Genomic DNA, 21,108 nt, shown 5'->3' with positions numbered 1-21,108 from the left:
ATTCATAATGACATTCAACAAAGTATCAAATACATTTTTTACAGTCTTGTGAGATGAATGCATATGCCATGTCATGCTCAAAATATTTTTTTTCATCTTTTGAAAATTTTATGCACAATGCCAATTTGAAAACACATTTATCTAACAGTTTCAATATAATTCCAAGGCGGTAAATACGACTCAGGTAATCCCTAGGCTGGTGTCTGCAAGTAGCATATCGAGCACTACCAAATCCCCACTTTATCAGTCTCTCACCGGAAGGGCAGTGGTACCTCATCCGCGCGTGTTTTCGGTCTTTCACCATGGACACTCTGGCCAACTTAAACCAATATCAAACTACACCCCATATCTAGACTTACCAATGCATTTACCCAAAACAAATCCAAATGATCTTATTTCACAAAAACAATTCATTTCTCAAAATAATAGTTTTCAATTGCAATTTGAAATCCATGATAACAATGAAATGGAATGACAATGCAACATATAACAATGCATTAGAATAGTTCCAATTTCAACTCCACCACACAATACTTCATTGTAATTAATTTCCATATCTCTATCAATGTAATACCATGATACTATCCCAAAAGATAATATAATAATGTCAATGTTCATGTATTTATCACATGTAAATCAACAACTTCCAACTTAGTCTTTTCAAGACAATTCAACAACATTCTTTATACACAACAAAACTTCCAAAATCAAACATTTTCTTATCTTTTCAAGAATCCCATTTAAATACCAACATGAAAATCCTCTACCGGTTACCAAAATCAAAACTTTTAAACAATAGGTTCATCATTAGCAATAACATATAACACCAATGCGGGTTCAAGGTTTCATCAATTTCTAATTCACATATTTTATCAATGAAATATAATTACAATCTTTCCAAAACTCATCCTCACCCCAAACATTAAATAGAATTAAATTTTCATTATTCTTATGCAAGTGAAATCTCGGAATGTTCAAGTTCAATCATAATTTTCAATAAGTATAAGTGAATATCCTAACACTTAACCAATTATACCAAAATCTTCTCTTGACTATAATTATAAAATATAACACGAGCGTTCACTTTCCAATTATCAACATCTACCCCATCGAATTAAACCAAATAAAAATAATAAATAAATAAAAGTTTTGATAACTCATTTTTTTTAATAGTTTTAATCCAATTAATCCATTTGCTCCAAACGAGCTAAAAATCACATTCTATTCTTTTCTTGTTAAAAACCGCCAAACAATTTAAATATCTAATAAAAATTTTGAAGTATAAAATTATTATTATAACATTATTCAACTAGTAAAATTAGGAATCCAATACCATACCACATCAACTTAATCTCGCTTGTTGCTCCAAATCTCATAATTGGTCAATTTCGTCACTTTTAATTTCATAATATTGAAGTTATGAATTAAACCCAATAACACCTCTTTAATTACGAAGGATTTAAAATATTAACCAAACTAATTTAATTCATCAATTTAGTAAGTTCATTATATTCACCATCTCCCAAATTAATAACACCAAACTTAACCTCACATGTCTCATCTCTCAAATACACCAACATTCCATGCCTAGCCAATTTTCCTAAATCTCTACAAATAACAATTTCACAAATTTTTCTAAAATTACCTAATCAACATTATATTTACAAACAAAAATTATGAAATATACCCGAGGATAACATTTTTAAGGTTGTGAGTTCAAAAGTCCACATTTCACATTTTCATTTTTCACAAAAATGGACACAACATAATCATCAACATATCATTTTTCATAAAATATCATGAGTATAACGTTTTTAGAGTTTTTAATCCAAAAACAACTCTATAATCTCAACTTAACAACTTACACAATATTCCTCCACACCAATTTATTTTTCTCAAAAATAAATTCTAAAACTCAAGGATGAGATAAATATTTCAACATTATTTTTTCAAAATAAATTATCTAACCATAATATGAGGTAGATACAACCCATACAACTATAAATTTTATTTTCAATTTTTTTTTTTACAAAATTATCAACACAAGATAATTTTCGCAAATCAGGTTTCAAATATCTATGTCCTTAACACTTTAACATAATTTTTCTTCCAAAAAAGTTTTCAAACAAAAATCTGAAAATATATATATATATATATATATATATGTAATACTTCTTATAATGACATATTTTCTCAAAATAATCCTAACATAGCATTAATGTAATATTATGAAGAAAGTCCCTACCTCAAATATGAAGAAAAATAAATTCAAAAATACGAATTACCCGATCATAGATCCGAGACCACCATTACAAAAATCACGCTGAGCTCTCCAACGTTCATTTATAATATTTTTATAAACGATCGTGCTACGTAGCTCGAAAACGGGGAGCCCGAATGCTCGATTTTTTTTTTTTTTTTTTTTTGCAGAAGAAGAACGAAGACCAGGAAGAAGAAGGAAGAAAGGAGAAGGATGAGGAGGAGGAGGAAGAGGAGGAAGGATGGAGGAGGAAGAGGGGGCATAATATTCGGGGGAGGAGGAGGCTGCGGCGGGGCGACGGCGGTCGGAGGCTGCGACGGGGCTGGGCTGGGCGACGATCGGCGGATCGGCGGCTGGGAGGGGCGATGATCGGCTGCTAGCCGGGGCGACGATCGTCTTCTCTCTCTCTCTTCCCCTCTGCTTCTCTCTTTCTCTCTCTCTGCTTCTCTCTGCGTCTTCTCCCTCGAACCATTCAGGACAAAATGTTTCGAGCTACGAAACATTTACCTTTTATAAAATGAATAAAGCTTGAGACCTCCAGTGGAGGTACTAGGGGTCCTCACTGATTGGTCCAAAAAAAATAAATTTTTTTTTTTTTTTTTTTTAAGTCTTTGGCCATTGACAGCCCCCCACGTGAAAGTGGGGGGTGCTGGGGGTCGCCCCCACTGGGGTCCCCAGCATTGCCGTTGTAAAATCTCATTCTAAATACTCTCCCTCTAAATCTAAAACTTGAACAACTACGGGAAAAGAGAAGGGGAGAGAGACGGACAGAGGGGTTTCACCACCCTCTCTGTCAAAACCAATAAAAGAAAAGACAGGAAAATGAAAAGTAGGAGAGACAAGGAAGATGGACGGGCAACCCCACGTGGGTTGTCTTTTCAAGAATTGATTTCTCCAAAAAAAATAAAATAATATAATTATAATATTTTTATACATCGTAAAATTTAATTATTTGTTCATTATAAAATATACATCTATTTTATTTATTACAAAAATATATAATTTTTCATCATATAATACACCATAAAATTAATTATTAAATACTTATTTTAATCCTATATAATAAATAATAATAACTCCAAGGTGGTTACTACCAATCACATAATTAAAAAAGACCAAACAATTAAACATGAGTCATAAACAAGTTCAAATTAAATTAAATTTAAATCATGGATCTTGAATTTAATTCTCACTCATAAACCAAATATCACCCAATTATATATCAAAATAGACCCAATAATTTATCTCAAATCATGGCCCAAACACCTAAAACTCAATTTCAAATTTTGCTATATATTAAATTGAACTAGCCTGCAAATTTTCATAAAATAAATACTCATCATTAAATTTCAAAATTTTTATCCAACATGTTTGACTCATATAGGAACAACATAATAAAAATTTTATAATTTCTAAGATCGAAAATTATATTTTAAAAAAATTATTACAAAATTAAACTATTTTTACACATAATTGTATATAACACTCCAATCTAATTATTACTCAATTAATTATTTAAAAAAAAAATATTTTGAGACATTAAGGGTTGGTTTGGGATGTCCTAAAAAAGTGCACTTTTTGACTTATTGGTGGGTTTGGGTTGGGTTTGGATTGGGTTTGATGTGATGTGTTAGAGAGGTGATGTGATTTAAATAAGATGATGTGACTTAAATAAGATAGTGACTTTTTGACTTTTTGACTTATTTAGTACATACCAAACTAGCCCTAAATCCAGTGTTACATAGGGAAGATAATAGAAGGAGAGACAGTAACCATGTAATGTAGATGAGTGAAAATTTCATGTGACGTTGATGTGGCAATTCATAATTGGCTACCCATAAACTTGGGTTTGGCTCTTCGTAAGTTGTTATCTCAACTTGGGAGTAAATTCATTTTGGAATCAATTTTGGTGATTGACTCACTAAGTAAAATATTAATGTAAAGAATTAAGATGATTAAATATTCGTAATTATATATGTGAATCAAATTTATATTATAAAAAATAAATAATTATTCTTAAAATTATATTTATCGTCTATTTTTTTTAAAATAAATATGATTCAAATATGTAGTTACTGATATTCAATCATTTTATTTTTTATATAGATATTCTACTTAATAAATTTTTAGAAATAAATAATTTAAATTATCAAAATCGATTTCAAAATAAATTTAGAAAAATGTCTCATACACCTATTGGGGGTCGACCCCCAATAAGGTGACACTCCATAATTGGACAAAAAAAAATTATTTTCTTCTTCTTTTTTATTTTTATTTTTAAGTTTCAGTCAGTGAGAACGCGACACCTCACTGGGGGTGCGACCCCACTGGGGTACGCAGCAGTGTTGATAAATTTATCAAGCAACAATGATTCATCCCACTAAAAACATCACAATTAATAGCACTAATGCATTAAAAAAGTAAAAAAAAAAAATAATACAACTCTAAGACCAAAACATCACATTATTAATGACGAGACCTACTGCCACCTAATTAGTGGGCGCACTAATTAGTGCTCCCAAACATTTTTCATTTATCAAGTCTAAATGTACTCCCACGTTGTCATAACTTGAAAAAAAAGCCAAACCCAAGTTTATGGGCAGCTAATGATAATCGTCACATCAATGTCTCACATCAAATTTTCACTGATCTACCTAACATGATCACAGCTTCCCTCTTCTCCTCTCTTCCTTCCGTAAACCCTAGATACATGCCATCTTCATGACTGTTGTTGCGCGCTCTCTCTCTCTCTCTATTTATCTATCTATGCAGAGCAGTTCCATTGCAAAGTCTATTGACAAATCTTCCTTAGATATTTAGGTGGTGTTTAGTTTTTATTTTTGACTAAATAATTACAAAAAAATCAAAAAAAAATCAAAAAATTACAAAAAAACAAAAAAATTATTCCAAAGTTGAAAAATCAAAAAAATCAATCAAGAATACCAAATTAACAAAAAAAATCTCAAACTAAAAAAGTCAAAAAAACTAACTAAAAAAGTCATTATCAAACGAAGACTTAGGGATTGTTTAAGGTGTCCTAAATAAGTACATTTTTTGTCTTTTTAGACTAAAAAATTGAAAAAAAAAAATGGATGTTTGGATTAACTTTTTGAATTTTTATGGAAAAATATGTATTAAAAAATTGTATAAATTAGTGTGTAGAGGAAAATTAAGATTGGAGTTGTGCAGCCGTAATTGTTGACTTTTGGTGAATAATTTTAATTTTTCAACTTTTTAAGTACTTTTTAAGTATTTGACTTTTTATGGACTTGCCAAACTTAGCCTTAGATTATTGACTCTCAGTTTTTTAATAATTTGAACCCAACCTCCAAATATTCAAACAACAATGTTAGAGGGTCACAATTTTTGTAACCACAATGACTCAAAACTGCTAAAACGATATCGTTTTGGCATGTTTTGCACTCAAAACGACATCGTTTTGACAGTTTTGAACCATTGTTGCCACAAAAATTGTGACCCTCAAAAATTTTCCATATTCAAACCTTCATTGGAGCAAATTTAAAGGAAACTCATGTATGGCTATCTGTATTTATATATATTTTAAGTTGCAGTTTCTGGAAATGGGTTTGTAAGATTCTAGTCTCTTCTTGATGATGGCGATTGCAAAGACAAAGCCTCGGTGTCATGCTCGATTTGCCTAGACACTGTGACTGATAATGGGGATTGATTATAGGCAACCCTTGCTTCTCTAACTCTGACTCTAATCACTCATTGTAGCATTCATTTTTCAATTGAGATTATAATTTACATCAGAAAATAAGAAGAGGTTCTATAACGGTAGATTGTACGGAAAGATTAAGGAAGAGAGATAAACATGATACTGAGAAAATCAGATGGGATGGAGGGAGGTATAGAGAAATTTTTATATGAGTCCCAAAAACAGCTCATGTGTTGCTCCATCATTGGCTGCCCATAAGTCACTTCTTTACGGGACAATCATAAACAATTTAATCCCCTATACATAATGGAGTGTTTGGTAAAAATTTTTTCACCGAACTTATAGCTTGTAACTTTTAAAAAATTGATTTGGTATAAATTAAATAATATAAAAAGTTAAAAATTTACTATCTTATTTAAGTCACATTATTTTATTTAAATTATATCATCTCTCTAATACATCACATCAAACCCAATCTAAACCAACCCATATGAGTCAATAAGTCAAAAAGTACACTTTTTTAGAACATCCCAAACCAATCCTAAATTTGACTGTTTGTTATAAAATTTTCAAAATAACTTAGGTTTTGTTCGGAAGGTGGGTTGGTTTTTTAATTTTTTGACTTTTTTTTATTATTTTAGCCTAGGATTAAAAAGTTTTGTTTGGAAAGTGGGTTGACTTTTTTATTTTTTTGTAAAAGAAAGAATGTAATGATTATGGGTTGAATGTAATATTTTGTCTTATTAGATTAAAAAATTTATTTTGTTTTTTTGTGACTTTTAACCAAAAAAATCTCAAATCTTTCTTCCCAAACGAGCCCTTAACTTATAACAGCTTTTTTTTAGTTAAAAAAATTTGAGTTCCTATTCTGGTAATTAATAACAAAGAATAAAGGTAAATTTAATTTACAGTTAACCAGAGTAAAAGGGACATTTACACATCAAAAAGTTATTTTATAATTTATTTATCAAACACTACTAAATAACTTAAATTTATAATTTAGTAGTTAAACTAAGTAGATTAATAACGTCTAATTAATACTGTATTTTATAATCTGTTAAGTTACAATTTATAATGATTTCGTTTGAAAAGAGGGGTTGGGTTGGTTTGGGTTGGGTTTGGAGCTATTTTAGCTATAAAAAAAAAAATAGATTTTTTAATCAAATAAGACAAAATATCACACCAAATTCATAATTATTATATTCTTTCTCTCACAAAAAGTTTAAAAAATCAAAAAGTCATTCCTAAACGAAATTTTTTAGCCCCAGACTAAAATAATTAAAAAGCTAAAAAACCAATCCACTTTCCAAACGAATCCAATATATTTTAATAGCTGTATCAAAAAGCTCCAATGTAGCATTATTTAGCTTGTTTGGTTCCAATTTTCAGAAAATAATTTTTAGAAAATTCTTATTTTTTATTTTTTATATTTTAACTTTTTTAATATTTTAAGCAATTTTTTTTTTTTAATTTTTAAACACATCTAATATAAACACATTTAAAGACACATCTAATATAAACACATTTAAAAAGTATAATACTTGTGAAAAATATTTTTAAAAAATACACTAAATACCAAAAAATATAAAAAAAATATGAAAATTTAGTATATTTTCGTATTTTTGTATATTCATTAACTTTTTAAAATATTTTTTCACAAATATTTTGCTATTTAGATAAATCAAAGTAAAGTCCATCTAAAAAAATAAAAAAATTACTTAAAATTTAAAAAGTACTCACTAAAAATAAAAAAATATAAAAGATAAAAAATTATTTTTAAAAAATTAAATTAAAAAAATTAAAACTAAACGCACTGATTAATTAATTTCCACGGCATCAACCTTATGACTCAACGAAGGTGATCACCTCCAATGTGACTTTAGAGTGACTAACCATGCCTACTGGCGAAAGGCCTCCAAGCTAAGAGCATTCACATCAGTTTTAATAAATTTTGAGTTAAATTATAATTTAAAATTTTACTTTTGTTATTTTAGTTAGTTATCCTTTTAGTACTCACTACATTATCAAATTCTCTATTTTAACTTAATCTTATTAAAATATTAAGTCTTGTTTGGTTTAACTCTCAAAACACAATTTTTGAAACATATTTCCAAAATTTTGTTTAGTTGGAAATTTTTTGATTTTTTTTTTTCAAAATCACTTTCTCTCTCGTACACATCAATCAATCACTTTTTCTTTCTTTTCTCTCATTTTCAATCACTTTTTCTCTCACAAATATCTACTTAACTACAACAAAATATCAAATCATCCTAAACTCCCAAACTCCAAAACTATTTTCAAAATATGTAACCAAACAAACTAAAAAAATTTATAAACTTTCTTCCCAATTTTTTTTTTTTTGAAAATTTATCTCAAAATACAAACCAAGCACACCCTTAATTTTTTATTGAATTTGTTATTCTTTATTATTATTTTTTATTAAATTGATGAAATGACACCCAAACAATTCTTAAAAAATAAAAAAAATTAAAAAAAATTTGCCGTTGACCGATTAGATTAATTTTGGACATTTTTTTTTTCTGCTACAGGTACTCACGGGACATCTAGGAGGATATTCGGGAGGACATCCGGGTGGACAACTGGTTTAAAGATTTTGGCTCAGCTTTACTCCAGAAAATATAATAAAAAATCATGTAGGTAATGAACAGTGACTCAATAAAGTTGTTGAAGTACTGTACCAAATTTAACAAAAAGTTAATTTAGAAAAATTTTGTTGGGATTAATGGAAAACAAATTTGATATTAATACTCTCACCAATAGCTTCAAAGTAATTGTAGAGAGGCTGATGCGGATGTCCTAATGCAACTTTATTGTTCTGTCTTTTTATTTATTTACTCTGGGGGGTTGGTTTAATTAAATATTTAAAAAGCACATTGGTTCCAAAACAAAATACAAATCAACTAAGATGAACATTAGATCAGAACGCTGCTACATATATTAGAAAATTTTATCTAGCCTCCGTTTGGGAAGTGGGTTGGCTTTTTTAACTATTTTAGTTTGGGCTAAAAAGCTTGGTTTGGGAAGGACTTTTTGACTTTTTGATTTTTTTGATTTTTTTTGTGAGAGAAATGTGTAATGATTGTGGTTTGTATGTAATGTTTTGTTTTCTGTGACTAAAATAGCTTATTTTATCTTTTGTAGCTAAAATAACCAAAAAAATCTGAAAAAGTTCTTCTCAAACGGACTCCTAGACTCTCTAAATTCTGTGCTTTTTTCATGTAGAGTAAGTCCCATAATTTTTTAAATGTAAAAGATTTTACACAAAAGAGGCAAGCTGGCCTAACAGCGAGCAAATAGCATACAAACAAACAACAATGAATTACATAAGATTGCAAAATATATCTATTGCTAGTCAACCATTGTCAAATAGAAATGTTAGAGGTCATGAAAATTTTTTCATGAAAATAATTATGAAAGATTTGTGACTTTTAAATTGCCTTGATTAGTGTGTGATGCTTTATTCTAAGTGTAATCCAAAGGTCACAAATCTTTCATGATCATTTTTATAAAAGACTTTTCATGACACCTAACATTGTTGATTGTCAAAAAGGAAAGTGCCACAATGAAAGGAATACAACAAAAACCTCTAAAATTTTACAAACCAAGTCATTAACTCGGTTAGGGTGTGGCCCAGTAGTCTAATAACTATATTTTAGGGTGTAGTGAGTGAGAAGTCAAAAATTCGAGTAGATGGAACAATAGTGATCCTTTAATTGTAATCTAATTATACTAATATAGTAACGCTATTTCAACCAAAAGACAAAAAAAAGTCATTAACTTGATTGGGTTTGTCTCAGCACCGAGTCCATGACTCAGGCCAATTTCGACAAAGCAACATGAGATGAACCTCCCTCACTCATGGCTACCTTTGTAGCGGCCTTCATCGTCAGCATTTGCATTCTCATCGAGTTTCCTTCCTCCTATTCTGAGTCCATTAATTCTGTAACTCGCTGCTCCACCTTCGCTGTACTCACAAACCCATTTTCATTTTCCTTCATTGGCAAAGCCAACTACATTTCCTCTACCAAAACCACTATTAAGCCTCTGCTCTGCATAGAGCGGCTACCCCACCATTGGTACACCTGCACATTCCAATACCAAGTTCCACCCACAGAGTGTCACAAACCCCTTACTGAGTCATGATTGAACACAGCCAGTTGGGGAGCCCATGACTTCACCACAAGCCTCTTCTCTTTCGTCTGATCTAAGAAACCATAATGAAGAAACACTAACACATTCTCTGATGGTGGACTTCGCACCACCCATGAGAACCTCTGCCCACTTCTCTCTAACCCTAAACCGATCTCCTTCAACTAATCTGATGAAAACAACCCTCGACTGCCAAAACAGAGAAACACAATGCTTCGACTCGGTTGTGTGTCCAACCACTTTAAAAATTCATGAGAGCCATCATCTCCATTTGTTTGATTCTTGATTGAAATTAGTGGTCCTGAGCAATAAATTGGTGGAGTAGATTCATTCGAAACACAAAGACCGTCTGATATTGCTTTGATAGCTCTCGGCTCGAGCAATTCAAATGTGTTAACAATAATCCTAGCAGATTTAGGCAACTGGGTCGATACATTCAAGAAGCATTCATAACATGTATCATTTATATCTAGCTTGTTAGCGGATGGTAGTAGTGGCAAGCCTCGGATGTGAATATGGGTGTTGACACCTTCCAAACTTTTCGTTGTGTTTTGATTTGTGGTGGAGATAGAAAAGAAGGACGCAAGGCAACAACCACTAGAAGTAATGAAGTAGTATGCAGGGATTTTCAACTCTGCAGCAACAGAGAGAACAGGAGTGCAAAAGAAGTCTATAATAAGGGCACAAATCGTGCAATTCTCGGAAATGGATGTAAGCATATCTCCATAAAGTGGCATGCCACATGATTTTTTATTTATATTATATATATATATATATATATATATATTTTTTTTAATTAGCAAATAAATTAGATATCTGACTTAAAACATGTTCACTATCCAATAAAGTAGTTTTATGGAAGTAACAACTTCCCTAATGACGGAAAGTTATGAGAATTTACACTTGAATCATGGGCCCAACCGTATTTATATATGTGCTTGCACCCATTTTTGTAAATTTCATATCGACAAGTGGATCAATTGAAAAATGGCACGTGGCAAAGTCGGAGGGAGAGTTCTACATCAATTAAAGGGACAAGTGGCATTAGAGAGGTCCAAAGTACTGAGGGACATGTGGCAACATGAAAAAGAAGCAGCTTGACAGACAGAAGTGAAGGATTGGAGAAGTCTGACAGCCTAGAAGTCAGGAAGTAGTTGCAGTAGTTACACAGCAACAGTTGCAGATTGAAGATATCATGGAGGCATGGGAAAGAAGAAGTATAAAGGCAGAAATTTATAGAAAAAGGGAGATCATCAATAACACAAACAACTTAGTTTTAGACTTAGCATAATCTAGGAGTAGCTTTCTTAGTTTATGAGTAATTTCTTCTATAATTCGGATCCTTATAAACTTTTGTGAACTTTAATACTTTCATCTTGGAATTACTTTTTGTATATTGTGTTTGCTTTGTAATTGTTACCATTAGTTGATACAAAGAAATCCTCATCTTTTTGAGGAATTCGAACCAATACCATAATTGCTTGATTTTTCCTGTTTGATTGTTTAGTTTAAGATAATTGCTTGGTTGTTGTTGATTTAGCCTCAGCATAATTTTTAGTAAAAATTTTTAGCACGCCCAGTGGGACATCTTCTTAATTTGGAATGATGGTGATGAAGAAGCAAACTAACGCTTGTGGAATCATGCCGTCAAGCGGCATGTCTATGTCTTATGCACCCATGGATGCAAATCGCCAATGGAGTTGTAGTATTCCCCTGAGTATAAATTATCAAAAGAATGTCTTAACTTCCATGTCCAAAGACTGCCAATATTATGGAAATGATTCTAACACCTATTGCCAACATAAAAGCATGATAAATGATCTGATTTGGCGTTGTAAGGATAAAATTTATTGGCGCGATAGTGAAAGTTTGGCCATAAGAAGGGAAATTAATTCTCTTTATTGGCAAAGATTTCAAATAATTTCATCATCTCCATATTATTTGATGCAAAGAGATTTAAATTATTTTGATGAAAATATTCATCAACTTGAAGGCCAAATTTACTTAATTGATGAAGAAATTCGATATTGGGAGCATAATTTAGAAGGATTAATGGCCAAGAAAAAATTAAGGTATACAAATAATGTGGCTTGGGAGGCTAATACCCATATTCCTAAGGAGCCAATTATTTATGAAAAGCTAAGGTATGTGGCTCAAAGGGTTAGTATGCCAAGTCATGAAGCTAACATGATTATGGAGAGTTTTCATAGGCCAATAGTGGCTAAAATAGAAAAACAGTACATTCTCTCAAAAGATGTTAAAAATCTATTAAAATGATGGTGAAAATACACTAAGAGGGCATGATTTTTTGCCAAACATGGAAAAGAGTGCCAAGCCATTAATGGCTTAAAAAGAAAACCAATCCATTTTGGCAAAAAAATGATAAAAATTCATCACAAAATGATGGCGAAGATTTACTTGAGGGGCATGATTTTAGGTCAAACATGGCTGAAAATCATGAACAACTCACATTTGTTGAATTTGAAATTTTTGACATTGTTAATTTTGTCAAAAGTTTTGATTTTCTAAAACTATTTGATATTTTATGGTTTTTGTTACCCAACGACTACCATGGGTTTGGTTCACATCAAAAATTGATTTTGATAAATTGGTTAACAAAAATAATATCTTATTCTTGTAAGTGATGGAATAAAAAATGACCATATAAAACAATCCAGGCCAACCAATAATGGCCAATGACCAATTAGTTATATTTTGCACGAAGGCCAATTTAATGGCCAGTTGTTTAATGTTGATGCATCGACAGAAGGCTAGTTTAAGGGCTTATGGCCAATTGATTATACTTTGCATGAATCGACAGAAGAAAGAAAAAAAGGTATATATTTTTTCTGTTGATTATGGCCAAAACTAGTCTATGGATTTTAGTAAATATGGATTGGTCTAGATTTTGGCCTAGCCATGCACAACTATGAATTAAGGCATTCAACACCCATTTTGGGTTTGTGAATCCCACCAAAACTTAATTTTGGTAAATTTGTTAAAGATCCAACGTTGTTTGAATAATATAAGACCAAAGAGTAAAGTTCTGTTGATGGAAGGTGGTTCTCATTAACCACTTGAAGATCACATACTTAAAATGTTGCCAATTTGCTCTGTCAAAATAATATACCTCACTTGAATTTTTGAGTGTTATTGTAATTTTGCCAATTAAACAACATATAATCATTAATAACAGTGACATAAATCTATCAACAATACTATTTTGGCATATATGGTGTTTGATCACCAGGTTTCTTGACCCTAAGCAGGTTTCTTGACCCTAAGCATATATTCTATAGATGTTTGTTTGTTGAAAGGGCCAATTTAATTTTTTCAAGAATTCGATATTTCTCATTCTTAAAGAGTTGGGGGGCATAGATTGCACAAATTTTTGTAAATTTCCTATCGACAAGTGGATCAATTGAATAATGATGTGTGGCAAAGTCGGAGTGAGAGTTCTACATAAAAGGGACAAGTGGCATTAGAGAGGTTGATCACATGCATTGAATGGTTTAGATGATAGGGCACTTATCAGGCCAGGTCATGAACTTAGTGGGGACTTGCAAAAAAGGTCATGTGTGAGATGTAAGTTTTTCTCTGTCGATGGAAGGTCTAAAGTACTGAGGGACATGCGGCAACATGAAAGAGAAGCAGGTCGACAGAAATAAATGATGGATTGGAGAAGTCTAACAGCCTAGAAGTTAGGAAGCAATTGCAGTAGTTATATAACAGCAGTTGCAGATTGAGGAGGTCATGGGGGCGTGGGAAAGAAAAAGTATAAAGGCCAAAAATTTGCAGAAAAAGGGAGATCATCAACAACACAAACAACTTAGTTTTAGACTTAGCATAATTTATGAGTACCTTTCTTAGTTTATGAGTAGTTTCTTCTATAATTCAGATCCTTGTAAACTTTTGTGAACTTTAGTAATTTCATCTTGGAATTACTTTTTGTTTACTTTGTTTGCTTTGTAACTGTTACCATCAGTTGATCGAAAGAAGTCATCATCCTTTTGAGGCATTCGAACCAGTACCACAATTGCTTGATTTTTCCTGTTTGATATTTAGCTTAAGATTATTGCTTGGTTGCTGTCGACCTAGCCCCAGTATAATTTTTACTAACAATATGCCTATGAATACCATCAAATTATAGAATTCGTTTTGGAATAGAATAGATTTGAAATTCTGTTTCTTTCACTTCTCCATATGGTTATGTGGTGGTGTGTTTACATGTTTGTTTTAAGACTTGATCAACCATCACTACATTCAAAGGCTTAAACAATATGGCAGGAGGTATTCCTCTTTCTTATTAAATTATTTAAGTTCTCACAATTTGTATCAGAACCATCCTTCTATTATGTTGTTTAGCATGATATTTACCTACACAAAATCAAACTTTAGTTTCCGTGCGTTAGCATGCGATTTATCTAAAAAAATCAAACTTTAGTTTCCTCACATTACTGTGTAGATTTAGATTTGTTGTATTTTTGTGTAACGTATTTACTGATTATTTTGACTCAATACATGAGTTCCATAACTACTCCCATATATGAGCCGTTTTTTATTTCTCTGCAATAAAGAATCAATTAAAAGTTGTGGTCATCAATTTAGCTTTTCTCCATACTTATGTGGATTTGTACTTTATTCCTGGGATATGTTTGTATAGTAATTCACAGCATAATGTTTGACAAACTAGTGTCATTGAAGAATCAGAATTGGTAATTTAATTGCATATAACTTTTGATTTAATGTTCATCACTATTAAAGAAAAAGGAGGAACGGTTGCATGTATATTACTTAGAGGCAACAATAGGATTCATCTTATTTTGTACTAATGGTGTTTACATTAATTTAGAATTATTTCTATTCTAAACCTATTTTGTTTGGAGTCTTATTGTATGTCATGAAGTATGAATTTTCATTAATTGACAAACATTAATGACCAAAGTGTTTAACTTGATTTTGTGTAAAATCTAGAAATTCTCATACTTTTATTTGCAGTTATTCAATTAATTTTTAAAGGCATAAAACACTTCAATATATATATGTATATATATATATATATATATATTTTTAACAACATGTGAAGGATATTTTATTTATTGTAGTTACATGTTTAAATAGTAAGCGAATTCATTTAAATTTCATACAGTAAACTATTTTAACATATTTTTTAAAGCTTTATAAATTTTTCAAATTCATTGGCATGCTATCTAGGATAGTGTAATATTATTTTACATGCATTAGGATGTTTATTTATCTCATGAAAATTTTTGTAAACATATGGACTTGTTTCATGTTCTATGTCATATTAAAAACTTTATTTTGTTTTAAGAGTAACCACATCATCTTAAAACATAAAGATATAAAAAAATATATATTATTAATTTGGCATTTTTATATTGCAATTATATTTTATGAATAATTTCTTGGTCCCAAAGGAAAGTAGTTATTTATGAAATATTAATTGGAATAAGATAATTGATTGGACACTCTAAACCCATAGGTATGATTTTTCTTTTCCTTCAATATTTTGAAATCCGTTAGTCTTATTATAAAGTAAATAGAAAATCTAATACAGTTTAAAATATGATTGGACACTCTAAACCCACAGGTATTACTTTTGTTGGGTTATGTTGGAAATTCATTTATAAAATATGATTTTGAAAATAAAGGGAATTTGTTGAGAATGCATTGATGATTGATTTATGAAAGAAAATGAAACGATGTTGGATTTTGATAGATATGGGGATGTATCTGTTGATGAAAAGAATGGAGTTAGATATTTATTATTACTTCCATTTGGAAATTATGAGATCTTACATGTTATTGGAAAATTATCTGTTTAGTAGAAATATCTGTTTTGGGTTATTGGTGGAGGATAGCTTTGATTGTTGTAAGAAATGCATGAGGATTAGGATAAATTGAAACTAATTTCTCATACATCTTGCATTGAGCATTGCTTCATACTTGAACATTGAAAATGTTTTCTTTTTGAGAAAAAATGATGTATACCTTGATGAATTTGGTTTAAGGGGTGTGGTTGTGGTTTATATTGTTGGCCTGTGTGTCTTTGGTGAAAGTTCAGAAACCCATATGGTTAGGTATCGATCCTTGCAGTAATAGTAAAATGGCTTTGGTAGTTCTTGTATAGCCTACCAGTAGACATGTACCTAGAGATTCCAGTATTTTGTATCCACTATCCTATTTTTTGATATAATATCGTATTTTCATGAATTGGAATATATTGATAAAGGCATTACATTGTTTTGAGATGGAAAAGTATAATGTTTGACAGATGGCATGCATGTGTATTCACCTGATAATTTCATTAAGTTTCATAAATTGTGTTAAAGTATCTTTACTGGGCTTTAGCTCACCCTACGTGGAAAACAACTTTCAGGTGCTGATGATATGCCTCTACTAAGGACATAGCTTGGGAGGACTTGAAGCCAAGAGCTTCATTGTTTTCTTCTGATGTAATTATTTTTGTATAAGCCTTGGGCTTTAATTATATTGAGTTGAGCTCATTTATGTTATACTCAAGTATTGTCTTAGAAAAGTGTAGTCATTAAGGCATTAACTTACCTGTATAACCTTTTATTTTAGTTCACTCATATGTAGCATATGTTATAGATTCAGGATCTAGAATTTATGAATGTATATTTGCATATGTCATCTTTTGTATAATAACAGAATACAAATGAAAGGTTATTATTTCGTATGTTGTGTTTCTATTAAATATAGTGAGATGGGTTGTCGTTATTATTTTGGGGCGTTACAACTTGATATCAAAGCTACCGGGTTTGAATACCTTGGGATCATAGGACGTGGTTTTTACCACAATGGGTTTGTCTCACTAGATAGTATTAGAAGTAGACCTGGTATGCTATATGATGACATGTTTTTGTGGCTAGATGAGTATGTGATTTGGTTTATAAGATATTGATTAGATTTACGAGTTTCTAGAAGTCCTATTAGAAGAACACACTTGATCACTGCTTGTCCTAATTGGAACTTTGGTAATGTCGCGGATCAATTAATTATCTGGAAAGGAATTCGTTTGTGATTTTGTGATTCAGTGCTTATGTGGAATGAATTAATTATTGTCTACTGTATTAAGACGTGAGTTAGCTAGCTTTAGTACATTTGTAAATATACTAAACTATTGTATTATCTCTATTAGAATGTCAAGACGAGGACACGATAGTAGTAGGCGTGGCAGGCTTAGGCGGTAGGAGGTACCGATACCAAATGAAATTTCGGCACAAAAGTAGAGAGTTGGTCCGGCCAACGTGGCTGAGCCGCGGGTCAGTAAGCCTTGGGCGCCTTAGCCCATGAAATGGCAGGAGCGTTGCGGGAATCCATGGACATTCTCAGGGCTGAGAATCAAGTCCAGGCCCATGTTGCAGAAACAAGGTCGTCCTTTTTGAAGAGGGAGTTCTTCTGGTTGAATCTGAACGAATTTTTAGGGGATCTGAAGGAGCCACTGAAGGCCAATAAGTGGCTAGAACAAATGGTGAAGACGTTCGAGATGCTTAGTATCGAGGATGACGGTTTGAGAGTGACCTTGGAATTTTCTAGCTAAAGATGCAGGTCAGTGGTGGAAGTATGCACGAGGGCTTATTAGGGTGACTTAGGAGGCTTTTGTCAATGCCTTCTAGGATAAGTTTTTGCTACCCACATCAAGAGAGAAGTTAATGGAGTAGATTCTGAAGCTCAGGAAGCTAAATGCACTAGTAACCGAGTTTGAGGCTATTTTTACTAGCTTGTCGAGGTTTGTACCGGAACTTGTGGCGACGGAAGAACACCGTTGCATTGAGTTCGAGAAGAAATTGAGGACTGGGCTCATTTTTAAGGTGATCGGGTTAATGATTCAAGATTATGACCATCTTGTGGAGTTGACGACCCATGTAGAGACCGTGATCCAAATAGATGATGAAAGGATGAAGGGCTCTAGATAGAGATCCCAAGATGTTCAGGAAGATGCAAGGGACAACAAACGGCAAACGGGATCCACCCCACAACAGTCCCAAGCTACACAGTTTAGATCCACATTTCCCGTACCGAGTTCAGGTTCGAAGAGAGGTAACCATGGTGGTATGAGATGCTTTTTGGGGTTAACAAGCTCGCCTAATAGTTCGGACTCCCGATCTCCTGATCCATTCTCACTAGTGCAATGTGAAACTAAAAATGACAGTCCAAATCCAACAATTTTTTTATAGAAAATCCATTTTATTGCAAAATATTACCAGAAATGGACTACGTCACCAGATTTCAAAGTCGCCACCTAATCTTTTGGGTAAATTAGGAAACTCGTGACTCGTGCCAAAGGCCACCATCCATCATAACCAAAGTGTCTCGACTCGGAAACGTAGGTATAAGAGAAAAATGTCATTAATTGAGCACTCCACTCAACCAATCAAAGATCGGCATATGCTAAGTCATAATGTGCTTTTTATAATCAATGTATATCCATATCCTGATTATTAATAATGTTATCATTACTATATGAGGCATTCAAATGTAGATTATGTCGTAAATTTTGCTTATTCTTTGACTTCATACACTTTTGAAAAGAGTTTTCTTAGGTAAAATTCACTTCATAAGAATTATTTGCACTCCAAAATAAATAACACAACTTCCATCTGCTGGCATTCAAACATGTATCTCACTTAAGCACTTAGCCTCTTATTATAGCAATAGATATGGTAAGGAACACACACATGCAATATGCTAAAGCTCAAAATGCTCATCTATTACTCCAAGGCGAGTTATAATATGTACAGATATGCTTGATCCTATATGCAAGTTTCTAATGCAACACACAAAATATGTATCTAGGAGTCTGGATTGCTAAGATGTAGTGTGAGTATCACCGCAACACATGGATTTATGTATGTATTCATCTTTGAAAATAGTAAATTATATTAATGCAAATAATTCAGATCCAAATGCATGAAAAAATGGATGCAATATACAGGTGCGATAAAGAAAAGATGATGCAATACCAAAAGTTGATAAATAAAAGGGTTATAAAGATGTGGGGTTGGAAGATTATTACAACAATTCTAATGAGAAAAGAAAATGAGAGAGAAATTATTACATTAATGAATTGACTCAGCCTAGTTACTGCGGAATCTAACAAATCATACTAAATAATGAAAAGAAACAATCAAGAGCTCCAGTACTGCTCAGGGAAACATTTTCTAGAAATTGCCTTTTCTGTTCTTAGGGGAAATGACGAGGTAAACATTAGATGAGCTGACTGAGGTAGAAATGGGCCGGCCAAATTCCCTTTATGGCTGGGGCTTAGGTTAGTGCAGAATCTCAGGATAGTGGCCAACGGGAGGCTTTATTAGTGGTTCTCACACCTTCCCCCTCTTCTGTTGACATGGATCACTTGGAGAAGAAATGGATGGGCAAAAACCATCAATAATAACAAAGATAGATATATACAACAAATATTTCTCCCAAAGGAACAAATTAAATGGATCAAAATCAAATAAATTCAAGCCCAAGAAATAGATAGGAACCTATATCTTCTCTTAGTGAAAGAAGGCAAGTTAATACCAAATTCATGCTATTAAGTAAAGAGCGTCAATTAATGAAAATCATTTATTGGCAGAAGCCTTGCTTACTAAAACAAGGGATTTATCAAACTCATTGAAAAACTCCTCATCTAGTCATAGAACAAGGATAACAACACCCCTTTCCATGTTCAAAGGATTGAGAAAGGAGATTTCAATTTTTTGACCGAAAATCTCTTGCTTTACTTCCAAAATACTCAATGAAAAGAAGGAGACCAACACTTATCATCACCAAATCCCATGGATTACTTAAGCAACCTCATGGAATAACCCCTAACTCTCATTTTCATTGAGTCAAGGGTTGAAACACATAGATTGGCATACTTGAGGAATAAGATAGATGAAGATGAGTGGTGCAATAGGGATAAGAGTCACTCTACTTATTGAACTTATGGATGGATGGCTAAAACTACTTCCAAGCACATCTACACAGATCCAAAATATACAAGAGTTACATAGTTGAAGCTATGAAAAGCAAAGAAACAAAGGAAATAGCTATCAACTCAATGGATGAGTGGCTAAAGTTATTCATTCCTCATCCATGTGGACTTACAAAAATCACATAATGAAAATAAAGCTTAAAACTGAAGAAAGAGAGTTTGAAAAGTGACATAGATTATGAGAAAATCACCTCCTAAGAGGATATGCCACTTTGATTCACAAACTCCATTGTTAATTTCCTCAATTCACTTTGGATAGATTGTTTAAGGTCCAAGAGTCTGAGCAAGGTGCTTAGGATCAAGCTTCCATGGAGTGTTGGTGTCCAAAGTCAATGAGGTGGTAGGTAGAAGGTGTGGTTCAGAGGAGAGCGAGTCAAGAGGCTTCTTAAAGCCTTGGCCAAAGTTTCTAACCTCTTTAAACGAGTTGTCGAGCTCTTATATATAAGGCCCATGCCACAAATATCTGAGATATTTGTGGCAGATAGGCCAAACAAGTTGAAATCCCCAAAAATGCTTTGTTCCTGGAACATTCAACCGGCCAAACTTCTTGGTGATTAGCCAAATGCATTTGTAGTCGGCTATCATATGGTGTCCGTCCAATCTGTGGGCATATCGTCAGATTAACAAGAGCAGGTTAGCTTGAATTTAAGGGAGAAACATATATTTTAGAGGATTTCATCATTTCCATTCACTTCTACAATATTCTTTGCTCGGTTTGTTTAAAAGAATACTCTGTTTAGGATTTTGAAAATATGAGCCTCAGAACATTACAGTAACGTTTGGAGTTACACCTGCTAAAACTCGTTTTGAAAGAGATTCCATTTTGGTCAAAAAACATTTTGACCAAAATAGGTCATTGGAGGGTTTAGAGCTTGATCCTTAGAAGTCCTGTCATGGAACTTGCACAGATTAACACCTCTTGTTTTCATCATCGAGAACTGAAAGGGGAGTACCCAAGTCTCAAGGCTAGTA

The 21,108-nt window shown here is 32.2% G+C and overlaps 1 pseudogene; it reads right to left on the bottom strand.

Annotated features, from left to right (window-relative positions):
• Window positions 1–497: 497 nt before the first annotated feature.
• Window positions 498–21,108, bottom strand: part of LOC114272910 (anthocyanidin 5,3-O-glucosyltransferase pseudogene) — a 309,444-nt pseudogene continuing 288,833 nt past the window's right edge.

The sequence above is a fragment of the Camellia sinensis genome, chromosome 1 (assembly GCF_055761805.1).
Source record: "Camellia sinensis isolate YWXY chromosome 1, ASM5576180v1, whole genome shotgun sequence".
NCBI classification, from domain to species: Eukaryota; Viridiplantae; Streptophyta; class Magnoliopsida; order Ericales; family Theaceae; genus Camellia; species Camellia sinensis.
This window is presented reverse-complemented; position numbering and strand designations above follow the sequence as displayed.